We start from the raw sequence: 13,147 nt of genomic DNA on the forward strand, positions 1-13,147 counted from the left end.
TTCTTTGGGGACTCGGAATTTGCATCTTGGAGCTGCACTAGTGGGAAATAATTCTCAGGCCAAACATGCCTTTACACTGTGGGTGATCAGCAATCACTTCCAGGTGCTGCACCAAGTACAGCACGTCCCAAATTTCTCAGGGTTGAGCTGATGCCATTCTCAGACTTTCCACCATTTGAACAAAGCTGGAAGTTAGCTGTGCTACAGAGAGCTGTGCTTACACATGGGAACAGTCATTTTGTCACCAGCCTTACTATGCTTTGGTATCTGACCTACCCTCCTATTTATTGTTCTTCCCATCTTTCATTCCGATTTTATACTCCCACCCCCCTGGGAGTCTTTTGCAAAGTATTTTATAGGCAGAGGAGTTCTGGAGTGTGGTGCCAATGTGTAAGATAGCATCATGCATCAGCCTGCCATTGCAGCCTGGTTTTGGAAAATAGTGGCGTGCAGCTTCCATGTATTCGGCAGTAGCGACTTCCTTTCCAGCTCTGTGAAGGTAACTTCTGCTCCTCAGCCAAAGTGGGGGCCTTCTCCCTATGGTCAGTACAGATGGGTGCCTTTGAAGGCTCCCAGGAAGCAAGTCATGGTGCCAAAATGGGTCTCCTTTCTGCCTAAATTGATAGTGCTGGAAACTCTGACACCTCAGGGCTTCTTTATAAACGCTTTCGGGTTAAGTATAGGAAGGAGCAGGAAGCATTGCTCCTCAGGGCAGTCTCCGGCCAGTCTCTGGGATGGCTTTGGTCTCCTTAAAAGCTAGGATGGTGAGAGGCAGAGTCCAGATTTTTCCAGCCCTGTTTGATCATCCTCACCAGTGGTTAATACTGAGCTCTTGGACTGTACCTGTAACTAAAAAACAAACACGGCCTTGAGCACTGGCATGGGATTGTCCAGCCTGTGTAGCTGCTGGCATGCTCTCCACCAGGCTGGCACTGATATCAACCCACCCTCTCCCAGGCAGTGCCAAGCCCTGCTCAAAGGACTCTCAAAGGGCCAGGGAGTACTTCCACAGTCCTGCCATCTTTGGGGGGATACAAGGGTATCTGCATGGATGTGAAATGTGGCAGCCACACATCTTAAAGCAAAGAAAAGTCTCTGGTCCATATGCTGGTACAAGCTTTGGGTGCCTAGCAGCAGGTGAAGGATGGTCCCTCTCAAAAATGTACTGCAGTTTAGTAGTGAGAGGACTGTGTCTTCCATGGGAACCTGGCAGTTGAACCCGTTGTCCTTTCATCCAGACTCAGAACTTTGTTAAAATGACTTTTGACTAATCTCCAGTACTGACTGTGCAAATGTTCTTTGACAATCTGACAAGGATTACATCAAGCAGGAAAAGAAATGAGGGCGATGTGGGGGCACAGAAAGAAGTGAAGCCTTCCTTGTGCTGTGACAATTTCTTAACTTGGAGAGAAAGAGTGTTTGCATTTTTCACAGGGAATTAGTCTAATTTATCTGAAGATCTGCTTGTGATTTGTAGGAGATGTTTGTTAAAGCTGATATAAAAGGTAATGCTAGGATTTAATCCTCAGGGCTTTAGCAAATAACCACTATCTTTTAATAGGAAGTGGGTGGCATGTTGGTTGTCAACTCTAATTTCTCCTCTAGACTGAAAGCCTTCTCCATACTTTTTCTATTATCCTGTACTGCTAACTTTTACAGGGCTACAGGATCTGCCTTGTACATGGGATAAAGCAAGAAGGTAGAGACTTTAACAGAGATTCACCATGTTTCAAGAGAGCATATGGGAAAGCATCAAAGTGGGGGACAAAGTTAGCATTGAAAAGATGCTCTCAGAACACCCATTGCTCCTGTGGTTTGTGCATTATGCTCTTTTCCAAGAGATCTGGATTTGATGTCTTGTCCTTTGCTTTCTGGGGCGAGGAAAACTCTGAGCCCTTTGAGAGTGGGGAGGGGTTTTAAATAAGGAAAGAAAGGACCTACGGCAAAGATCAAAAAGGAAAAAAACAACACACAGAGAAAACAAGAGGACCGAGAAGATTCAACCCTACAGTACCTAACAATTTTTAAAGGCATGAGTTTGTCCAATGTGTTGTTTATTCATCCAATTTATTGTAATGATGAACAGCTTTAAAATTGGAGTAGAATGCTAATTCATACTTTGTGTGTGGAATAAATGATAGGCAGCTGTGGGCCAGGGGGCCACTGGGGGCTCTCTGGCAACACAGACTGTACATGCAAAAGAACGTAACTCAGGGTCTCTGGTAGCAACAAGAAAATATATATTGCAAATTAAGTAGTTCTTCCTACCACTTAATGAAAGCTGTGTGCGTGTTACATTGCCATTGTCATGCAATTATCAAATTGATGTGAATTTGGCCTGTACTTAACACTGTGCTGGGGAAGTCTTTCTGTGCTATTCAAATATTTTTGAATATAGGAACAGCAGTGGACTTTTCACCAGTCAGGTGATAGGGTAATAGGCTGGTAAATTATTTTGGACACACCTTGAGAAGCAGGAAAAATGAAGGATGCTCATTTCACTGTGCTACTGAAATGAAATACTGGGCTGGATCCACCCATGCTTAGAGGGTCAGCCAAGGGCAGTGTGATCCATCTCAGCTTGCCTGAGAAGAGAAGGTTAGTTCTTGCATCTGCTGGTTTTATCTGGGCTATAGTTAATTTTCTTCACAGTGGCTGGTAGGGTGCTGTGGTTTGGATTTGTGCTGAACACAGGGTTGATGGTATAGAGATGTTTTTGCTATTGCTGAGCAGGGCTTACACAGAGCCAAGGCCTTTTCTGATTTTTGTGCAGCTGGGGAGGGGGCTGGGGGTGCTTGGGAGGTTGGGAGGAGACACAGCCAGAGCAGGTGACCCAAACTGACCAAAGGGACATTCCAGACCATGTGGCATCATGCTCAGCACATAAAGTGGGGAAAGAAGGGAGAAGGGGGGAATGTATGGAATGATGGTGCTTGTCTTCCCAAGTAACCATTACATGGTTCCATGAGGGGCCCCTGCTCTCCTGGAGATGGCTGAACACCTGCCTGCCCATGGAAAGCAGTGAATTAATTCCTTGTTTTGCTTTGCTTGTGTGTGCAGTTTTTGCTTTCTCTATTTAACTGTCTTTATCTCAACCTACAGGTTCTCTGGCTTTCACCCTTCTGATTCACTCCCCAATCTCATTGCTGGGGGAGAGAGTGAGTGGCTGTGTGGGGCTTGTCTGCTGGCTAGGGTTGAACCACAACAAAGCAGATGTTTCCACATCTCTGTGCACAAGCAAGACAGGAGGCAGAGACTTGGTTTGGTGACAGCATGGTCTTGAAAGCAGCACACGTGCCACAGTGCCACAGAAGTGAGGGCCAGAGGATCTCTGCTATGGCCTACAGCAGCTCACAGTTACTGCTGAAGATCTAAAGAGGGTACCTCGTTTTCTATACTAAGAACCTACCTACACCACCTACACAAAAATTATATTAAAAACAGTATATGTTTTCCAGTAAAAAGCAAATCCAAGTACATCTTGCATGAGTTCAAACACTGGCACAAAAATGCCACTCACCTCACACTCAGCAGCAGAAGGCCCAGCTCCAGTTTGAATGACACAGGTGAATGCAGGGGCAGACTGTGAGTGACTGTGGGCTCAGACTGTGGTTTTGCACCATGTGTGTAAAAGTAAGACTGTTTGCACAGGGTAGTGTGAAAGTCTGCCAGTTGACTGAGCAAGGTGGGTTGCTTGGATGGGAAAGAGATTGAATGTGAGGAATGCAAACCAATATCTAAGAAACTTAGTGATGGGCAGGAGGTAGAATTTTAAAAGAAAAAAAAAATGTTTTAAACCTTAGAAGAAATCTTAATTCTAAAATTCACTCAAGAAACCCTGATAGACACCAAAATAACCGTGGGCTCCCTGGCACTTTTTGTTAGAGTTATTAAAATAGCTTGGTAGTTATTTCTGGATCGAACAGTAACTGAGGACTAATGTCCAGTGCCAGTCAAACCTTGATCTCCTGTACAAATGAAACCAAATTCTAAATCCATACTCAAAAATATGCCAGTGAGGACTGTCAGACTACCTCTGAATACAGAAGATGGACCCTGATAGTAATACCCCCAAACCTATCTCATAAGTACCACCTTGATTCGCAACATCTCCAATTTCTGGCTAAATGGCAAGTGAAAGCTTGACTCTAACCCCAAACCTACACATGACTTGAAGCCTTGTCCTATCTTCAGCTGTGTTGTGTCTGTGGAATGATCAGTGACTCCCAGACTCAAAATTGCTCTCAGCTAGATGGTTCTTTTCAGCTGCAATGCTAAAACCTGATCAATAAACCCTTGTAATCCAAGGGAAATGCCCCCCACTGGGTTTGCAGCAAGAATTAGAATTAGAAACGGGGGTGTAGGAAAACATGAGGATGTTTGATGGCTTTTGGAGAAGTCTCCTATCCAAGTATGGTACTGACATGATAGGGCTATGCATCTATGTGTTGAAAACAGACAGAGCTCGCTGTTCTGTGCTGAAGACAACTGTACTATCTTGTATAACAGATTTGGATTTTGAGTTAAAGTGTGAAGCATGCACTAGATCTAATAAGGGCTACCTAGGTTTGCAATCATCGCTATATATATATTTTACTTCAGGATTGATGTCAGTGATGTATTAAAAAATCTTGGTGGCAGATGTTGGTGTTCTCAAGCAAACAAATTTCAGTTAATTTGGTATTATACATGTCACTTGGGCTAGTTGATAGGAGGTCTCCGAATGAGATCAAGAGTTTAGGATAAAGTTGCGATTTGGCTGCATGGATTTGCATTCCTGTTTTATAAAGAAGAGCACTGTTTGTGCTGATTGAAGCATGCTAATTAAGTGCAAATGTTTCACATTGACTGGTTGTTAAGTTTTGGTGTGCACAGATACTATTGGATAACATCTACTAAATATTTATTATTATTCCATATTATTATTTATTATTACTGTTATTGTTATTATTGTTAACTTTGCTGTGGACTATATTTGGTTTTCTGTAATATAAACTAAAATATACAAACCAAGAGACAAAGAAGGAGGGGGAGAGGAGGTCAAATCCCACAGCAGTGGGAGCTGCTTCCCATGAGGTCCTGTCCTGACAATGCTGCCAGGATTTGCAGGTGCAGACCCCTGCAAATAACAGCAGAAAAACAACAGCATAAAAACAATTAAAGAAAAGTATGGCCAAAGAGAGTCTGGAAAACACTGCCTCATCAGCTTCGGGAAAAGGTTTTGGAGCTGCAGACCACAGGCTCTGAGCATTACAAAGGCTAAGGCAATGGGGTACTTAAGGCACAGTGCAGCACACATGTGAGACAAGCACTGTTTTGTAGCAGGGTGACAAGTCCTGGAAGTTTCTATCCATCTCCCTGAGGACTCCCAAGCCTTTACAAGAACAGCCTGTCAATAAGGGACATAAACAGCAGTCTCCTGCAGCAGGCGGTGATGGTGCTTGGGATCTGGGATGGGTCAGAAACAGTTCATTTGCGTAGATGGAGGCTTTTATGGACTGCGCCTGCCTAGCTAAGATGTAGGTGTTCCTGGTCCCAAAAGGCTTCTTCAGTACTTAGCCCTGAGCCTGACAGGCGTCACTGCTCCTGGCCAAAGGAGAGGCTGGATTTGGGCGTCTCAGTCAGACTGGAATCACTCCGTGAATTATGTCTAGGGATCACTGATGTTTTATTTCCAGGTGTGTCAGGGAGCAAAAATCATAATTTTTTTCCCGTTTCTTTTCTGTTTCAAGCAGGGTGTGACGTGGTATGTTCATGGCTGCTTAGCTAAAAACAACATGAGACCCAACCCTACTCCTTGGGTATTTGCTGTGAAATAGATATGATAGCAAGGCAGAATGAAATGGGAAATAACCCTTTCCCTCCTCTGAATATGATGTCAGGCACTATTCACCCACTCACGCAATTACTGATTTCATGCTATTATTCCATTGTGTTAGAAGGATTCTTTGAAACTTGTAACAGATCTTTACCAGTAATTTAAGCTAGCTACCAGTCTCCATCCTGGTTACTGCACTTCTACTGCCAAGACACTGTTTTGGTAACAGTTAATAATCATCTGTCTGGACTACCTCACCATAAATATTACAGGGTTTCATCACTCATGTTTTATTTAATTCCACTTGTCATCAAGGTCTATTATTGGAGCCTTACAATTTTGTTGAAGAGAGCTGATTTTTACTACTGTTGAAAGCTGCTCTACATACTTTTTGCACTTTATTCTCCTGATATCTCCTGATCTCCTGGGATCCTTTCCTTTTGGTTCTCAGGTTGACATAAGATATTTATTCAAATAAATTCATTAGATGATTGACAACATATAGGAGTCCCTGGTGGAATATGCCTGAGATGCCAGGGGGAAAAAAGGGAAAATTCAAGAGGTTAGTAAATTACTTGCACTAAATGTAACCACCTGTCTTTGATTCCACATCCCTTGTTCCCACCCTGAAAAGGTACATCCAGCTGAAGAAGGTATAAATTGAAATAATCCTTTTCCATGCACATCTCCTCTGCTCATTGCCTTGGTTTTTGTCCTGTTGTGACCTCCTACACTCAGCCTGCAAGCATGCAGCATAAATGAAACAGGTAGATGGCTGGAATAAAAAAAATGGTTAAAATGGTCAAAGATTAAAATGGGAATAATGAAGTAATAGTCCTTTCAAGCATTGCTGTTGCACAGAGTCTCAGGCAGGACTCACACCGAGTGAGCACTCCAGCCCCTCTGCTGAGGAGTGATGGCCCCACCACTCACATGCCTTTGCTCTGCTTTTTCTCTGTCTCCTGACTCTGCTTTTCCTCTCTTGCCAGGAGGAGAGGCTGTAAGGGAAAGTCTGGCAGCAAGCAGAGAGCATACAGGCCGTACTCCTGAAGGGTGCTGGAAGACAGGATGAAGGTTTCTATGCCAAGGAATGTGTGTTTGTGCACAGCAAACTATCTCCAAGCTGAAGGAGTCTGGAAAAGGCAGTTGCTGGGTTGGAATGAGCCTCCTGCATTCCACCAGCCCCAGAAATCCACAAATTTGATGTATTTTGATCAGAAATTCCCTTGTAAACCTGAGAATCCTCTCATCATCAAAGCTTGCTCAGAGCTGCTGCTTCTTGAAAAAAGGGGTCAGACAAACCAATATTTTTCTGACAGAACAAGTAAAATCTCTCCTCGCTCTTCAGTATGCAAGCCAGCAGTGAAACACGTCTGAGCAAAGAAACAGGCGTGTCTTTAAAGTCAACAGCAGATGCTCCAGTGAGTATGTTCTTACATCCAGTCTCTCAGCATGCTGACATACCCAGGCCTAGGCCGATATGCTTGCCCTGTGTTCAGGCACCACCTCAGCTCTCTGCAAGACACGCAGTCACATTAGGATGGCCCAGAGCCTGAAAGAGTAAGTCCTGCTCGGTGTGTGTGTGTATAATCAACTCAAGCCCACTACAGTGCTATGCCACGACTGCTATGTGGCCAAAACTGATGGGCTTTCAGTCTGCTCCAAGAGCAAGTGGAGCAGAAGCACAACATTCTGTATTTTTTCATGTAGAAATCTCCCACCCTGAAGCTCTTGAATGCATTTTGCCAACAGAAACAAACAACTTTTCTCTTTATACCACAGTTCCTCCTGTCCTGTGATTTGTCCTTTCGCTATTGTTCCTGACCTTTCCCAGATTCAAACCTGCAACTCTAGGCACCGTGCTTGGAGTGACCACTGATTATCACCCAGCAACTAGAAATCTTCCATATAGGAGAACTGCTTTTCTTCTCTTGTTTTCCTTTTATTTGCATTATTCACTTTCATCTTGGATTTTTTTCTCTCCAGCTGCTGCCTTTAACCTTCCCTTATTCATAAGCAATCTTTATTTCAAAATATTTTCTCTGAATTTGATGCCTTAGGTTTTAACTTTTATATTTTTCAAATCCTGTACTGCCTAGTGCATAGCTCTGAAGTTTCTTGTGGCCTGTTAGCATAGTTCTCTTATGCTAGTTAGACATAACAAGCCACTCTAGGTTTGCTCTCCAAGGACATCTAAATTGTCCCAGGCCCCAAAATATGTAAACGAAGGCCTCTGAAGAGGAGGGCCAACTTGAGGTAGTTAGATAATTAACTGAGATTGTAATTGGAGAATTGATCCTGATATGCAAATGGACCAAACTTAAAAAAGTGTGAAGAACTCATGATCCAGAGTCCATCTTGGGTGTAGCCTTTTGACTGCCCAGGGTGTACCTTTGAAGGCCCTTCAAATAAATACCTACTTTTATTCCCTTATTCTTGTCTAGTCTCTGTTTTTAGGCGACCATCTCATCATCACATTCAGTATGTGTTTATTTCTGAAATTTCTTCACATCTGTCATTTTGTGATCTTATTGAGTTGGTCTTGCTGCAGCACCTTTTCTCTCTTTTCCCCCTCTTCTGAAGGAAGTGTCCTAGGACTGGACACAGCTGTGTTTTGGATGCATGTGGTGGTGAAACTCCATGCTCAAGGTGTAGCCTGGACTTCAGATAATCTGAGAAAACAAACTTGGTGAACATTGCTGCCCATAGAAGAGAGCTTGAGCCCTTCATCATTTACCTTAGTCTTTTCAGAGTATAGTCCTCTCCTCCCGAGAGGGCACAGAAAACTCACCGATGCCAGACTGTGAGCAGGCATATATGTGGAGAACCCAACAGGCTTTCTTCTCTCTGGGCATTCCTAGGGCTGGGAGGCTGGTGTGGTGCCTGTGATTGCACCCCAGTCATAACATGGTAAAAAAAATTCACCTCCTCCTCTTTTGCATATCCTGCCCAGCTTGTCCAGCTGAAGTCCTTCCCTCTGAATACTTGGGAACACTGAGACAGATTGATGGTTTTGCTGCATATTCTCCTTTTCTTCTGGTTAGAAGGAAGGTTTCCCTCAGGAGGGCAGATGAGTCAAACTGCCCAGAGGAACCAGCACCTCTGCCAGGATTTATTTCTAGTACTTTACTTAGGGAGCTGGGAGCCCCAAGCAGCATTAAAAAGTGGTTATGATGGTACAGAAGGAGAAGGAGGGAATTTGGGGTTCTAAAGAGCCATCTTCCTCCCTTCAGTGGCTGGACCCAGAGACTTTCAGGGAGATGTCCTTCATACCTCTGTGTGTGCTCTTGCCATATTCACCGTGTTATCCCGCATTCCCACCACCCCCTGCCTTGGAAAGAGAAATGCAGGAAGAAGCCTGGCAAAGGCAAGTGCAGGCAGAACAGCTGCAGGAGCAGCTGGGTCAGATGCCAGAATGTTTTGCACAGTTTTTGCTGGCCATATTCAGCCTTCCATTGTTGTTTTCTCCAAAGCCCATCTCCCCCTCCTGCTCTCAGCTCTTCATCTCAGCTTCATTCCTTTTGGCCCCCAGCTCCTGCTGCCTTGCTTCTCCTCTCATGGCTGGGCCAACCTCTCTTTTCCATTCCCTCCTCTCTCTCCCTGCTGCTTGCCCTGCCTATTTTGGACACAAACTCCCTGTCACTCAGAGAGCCACACAAGGCCTGGCACACTGGGATCCCTTTTCAGGCACTGCTGTAATAACAACCGCAGAATCACATTGTGCTTATATCTTTACTAGTTTATACAGGAATATACAGTGGTGTTTTACAAGGCTATAAAATATATATCTTAAAGGAAACAAGCACAGGAAAACAGGAGAAGTGGGGCCAGATCAGCTGATGTAAATAAAGGCTGCATTGAATTAAACAGTGCTGCAACTATTTACAGCAGCTGTAGGACCTGACCTGTGGCCCCTTCCCAAAGCAGGGACTTGCTCCAGCCTCCTGCCTCTGTTATGGCAGAAAGTGAACCGAGCTCCCCGTGCCCACCCAGTGGAGAGGGATGCTGGCTGGGAGGTGGAGGTGCACCCTCACTCCAGTCCATCTGGGGGTGAGACACAGCTGTGTGGCAGCTGCAGGTGGTGATGCTGAGAGCCAGGCTGATGTCTTGTGCCTGGTGGTGAGGGAGGGACACATCCTCCTTTGCCTGTCTCCTGTGCCCTGCCATGGACCAGCTCCAGTTCCTCTGGAGCTGGGCAGAATTCATGATAGTCATCAAATGCTACCATTTCAGGTCTCTAGAAACTACATGTGAGGTAAAATCAAAACCAGCTTTGACTTCTGGGTGCTGGAGAGAAAACAGGGGAAATAATTTGGGAAAGGTCAAACTTGGTATTTTGATATTTTCTGGTTTGAGGAGAAGCTGAATTCAGTTCAGTTTTACCTGAAACAAGTAGAACTTTCCATTCAGCCACTAAAATGATAAACTTGTGCCTCTGTAGGACTTTCTGGATTACATACACACTCCCCAGCATGTACAGTAGAGCACATTTTATTTTTCCTGGATCTGATTCTTTTCAAAAATAAAAATTCCAACAGCGGTATTTGAGGAGAGATGGTATCCCATTGAGGCATCAGAATGACATGAATTTTTATCCCTGGCAAGTTGCTGTATTGAATACTTACAGAATCCAGTTATATGAATAAAACAAAAGCACTAACTCTGAAGAACTAAACTAAGAAAATGGATAAAGCTATTTTTGTGTTGTTTTTTTTCCAGGACTTTTCAGAAGTAAGGGATGTTTTCTCTGTAGGAATGCAGTTCTGTAGACAGTCAGAAGGGCCCATGGGTAGGAGGTGCCAGCTTTACCCTCAACCAGACTGTCTCAGTTACCATGAGTCTTTACAGATTTCAGTATCTTCAAAATACTGCCTTACAAAAAAATACCTGTATCAAATTTTAATTTTGAAAAGAGTCTGGATGTCAAACATTAGGACCAGCTGGTGTTTCTTTCAATGCTGAAATAAAATGCTCGGAGAACTGCAATGATACACTTTAAAATCTGTTGTGTCACATCTCCTCTGGAAAACTGTAGGTTTCAATGGTTCTTCATTTCATTAAAAAAAAAACACAACGACAAAAAAAACCCAAAAACCAAGGTAAAAAACCCCAAACCCTTCCAACCAGCTGTACAGAAAAAGTGTAAAGCTATCTCAGCGCAGCAGTCAGCTTCCCGAGATGGGCGCGGAAGAGCGATGAAAGGAGGCCACGTAGGGAGCGGCTCTTCCAGCTCGCGTCTCCAGCGGCTGCAGTGGCGCTCACCTTGGCCGGGGTACAGAGGGTTTGGACCCTCGGGACGCTCCCCAGCAGAGCAGCCATTCGCACCTGCGCAGCAGGGCTGGAAAGCCCTGCCAAAGCACCACGGCAGGTTTCTGCTCTGGGGACAAAACAATACTGAATCAGGCCTAGAAGAGTTCAGGTTTGGATTTCCAAGGATCTTTAATTCTGGTTTCCAAGGCTGTAAACACATGGTGATTAACAGTCTGGAAGCACTCACTATTTCCCCCATGGCCTGAGCCTTAATGGCAACCCTGGGGAGGGAGGATGATGGGTTAAATCCCATCTTTTGTTGAAATCCATGAGAAATTACTTGCCAGCGTGCATTGGAAGCGAAAGCTGTGCTTCAGCTCCACTGACAAGCTCTGCTCTTGGCCCTCACAGAACTGTGTGCATCTGTGGCAGTGCAAAACTGCTCTCAAATGCTGCAAAGGACCCCTTTCAAATGAGCTGAATAGGCACATCATAGAGAGGGAAGGAAGGAATATTGTGCTAAGATGTAATTGCTAAATAAGAAATCAGCAAGGCCCATTTGGCACAGCGAACGCTTCTCTCTGCGATTTGGCAGGGCTGCCTACATGCTGCACAGGTGCAAATGACTTCTCCAGGGACAAAGCACTGTGAAACTGGGCCTCTTTTCCAGCAAAAGACAAGTAGGGAAATAAAACCTCTGGACCAAACCCTGCTCTCATTAACACTCCTGAATTCTACTGACTGAAAGCAAAATGCTCTCTTAGATCAAGCAAGAAAAAATTTTAGTATCTCATTTTCCGAGTTTGACCAGAAGGTTCCAGCAGGTATAGTCTCCTCCATGCTGAAGGAGATGCATTAACTTTCCTGGAGTAGTGAAGGAGAGGTTTGCTCACCATCTTGTTACCAGTGCTCTCTACATACCATTTAACTGTTCCAAACACTACTTGTGGTTTACATATTCCCTCCATCTCCACCTTGGCTAGCACGCACACTGCTCACTAGGATGTGGACAATGCAGTCCTGTGCATCCCACCCCCTCCCTGGAGGTGGAGATGGAGTCAATTTTCCAATATCAGAGGTGTCACTGACATCCAGCAGCTCTGGAGCTTCCTTGACTCCTGTGTTTACGGTGCAGCAAATCCCAGGGCACAGCTCAATCATGGGCGTTACAGCTGCATGGGGCTTTCTCACTGGTCTCATCATACAACAGAGAATACATCACAAACAAATACCTCTATCTGCCTTTTGTTTGCATGGAATACAAAAAGATTCCATGAGGAAGCATGTACCATATCATATCATACCAATAGGCATTTTTCTTAATTCATTAAGAATTAAAAAGAAAATGTGCTAATAGTAGCCAAATCTAAAGAACAGCAGTTTTTACTAAGTCTCGCCACTTTTTTGTTTTGATTTTTACTGGGAAAAACTGTTAAAGCAATTTGGATAAACTAATGTTTATCTAAATGTTCAAAGTGTGCAGAGGTCTTTGATATCAGAGCAGTGTCTTTGTGGCCTGGCTTTTTGACATACACCCTGCTGGCCTTTACTTTGTATGCTGCAAACACTAGAATATTATACTCAGAAACAGAAAAAGTCAATAAATACATACTTTAATTAAAAAAATGTTCCCTGCCTACAAACATCACAGTCTTCCCCTCCTCTGTTCTTTATGTTTTATGATGTTTCAGGAATTTACTGCATGTTCATTGAGCTACAAACTTGTTGGCTTTCTTCATTTTATAGATCAAATGTATAGAGGTGTTATCATTTGATGCAAGCTTCTGTTATTGCAGAAATATGAGGTTCTTACATAATTTCAAAAGAAAATTGTAGAAGATCAAGACAAAGACATGTTATACACTTTATGCAACTTCCACTTCCATCTCAGCTGTCTTTGCTTCAGGACTTTCCATTCTTTCAACACTTTTCTCCAAATTATTCAGTTGTTCCCCTCTAATGTCATTCTGCTGCGATGACCCACTGGGCAATATATAATAATGCTGCATGCACCCAGCACCAGTGGGTTAAAACTGCACTATAATAGAAGCATTATTCTACCAGCTTGATGAACTCATT

Source organism: Corvus hawaiiensis, chromosome 3, assembly GCF_020740725.1.
Source record: "Corvus hawaiiensis isolate bCorHaw1 chromosome 3, bCorHaw1.pri.cur, whole genome shotgun sequence".
NCBI classification, from domain to species: Eukaryota; Metazoa; Chordata; class Aves; order Passeriformes; family Corvidae; genus Corvus; species Corvus hawaiiensis.